At 34.9% G+C, this 974-nt stretch overlaps 1 non-coding gene across 1 annotated transcript; it reads left to right on the top strand.

Annotated features, from left to right (window-relative positions):
• Positions 1–504: 504 nt before the first annotated feature.
• LOC122438989 lies at positions 505–609 on the top strand. The gene has a single exon (XR_006268732.1). It is a non-coding gene; the product is annotated as a U6 spliceosomal RNA (small nuclear RNA).
• The last annotated feature ends 365 nt before the right edge of the window (positions 610–974 follow it).

Raw genomic sequence — 974 nt, 5'->3', positions numbered from 1 at the left:
AATACTGGAGTGGGTTGCCATTTCCTTCTCCAGACAAAGGATAGGGTCGGCCTATAACTTATTGTCCAGCTGGGACACTTTCTGAATGTTTCCCGCAGAAATTCTTTCAGGTCCTTTTATGGGGGAAGTTTTGCTTGAAGTTTAATACATATATAGAAAAGTGTACATATCATAAGTGGATTTTCAAAAACAGAATATATCTATGAAATAGATTTATTATGAAACAACCAGATTAAAAAATCTATAAAATCAGTACCCAGACTAAGGAATAGAGTATGACCAACATTTAAGCTCAGGTATTTTCTCTTTTTTTAAATGTACTTGGCACAGCACCTGCGATCAAACTGGGGCTCCGGCCGTGAGGGTGTCAAATCCTAAGCTCTGGACTACCAGGGAATTCCCTAAGCTGAAATATTTTTGAGAATGAAAGGTGGCATTATTTTTCAACAGCCAGTTGAGGTGTATTGATATACAATAAACTGTGCATATTTAAATTTACAGTTTGTGATCCTTTCAGCAGCACATATACTAAAATCGGAACAATACAGAGAGGATTAGCATGAGCCCTGTGCAGGCATGACACGAATTTGTGGAGCACTCCATATTTTAAAAATAATAAAATAATAATAAAACAAATGTACAGTCTGATGAGTTTTGGCATATACCTGTGAAACTATTCACCATAAAATAACAAAAATATTCACCATCTCAAAAAGTTCCCTTATATCTCTTTGTACTTCTCCTTTCACCCCTACCTTCCCTATCTTCAGACAACCACTCATCTGGTTTCTGTCACATTTGTATTTTATAGAATTTTATATTGGCAGAATCTTAGTAGAAAAGCTTTCAGTTTTTCACCATTGCACATTTTAGCTATAGGCGTTTATATATGGCCTTTATTATGTTGAATATGTTTCCTCTATACACTGTTTGTTGAGAGTTTTATCATGAATGGATGTTGGATTTTATCTATT

Source organism: Cervus canadensis, chromosome 3 (assembly GCF_019320065.1).
Source record: "Cervus canadensis isolate Bull #8, Minnesota chromosome 3, ASM1932006v1, whole genome shotgun sequence".
Classification (NCBI taxonomy): Eukaryota; Metazoa; Chordata; class Mammalia; order Artiodactyla; family Cervidae; genus Cervus; species Cervus canadensis.
This window is presented reverse-complemented; position numbering and strand designations above follow the sequence as displayed.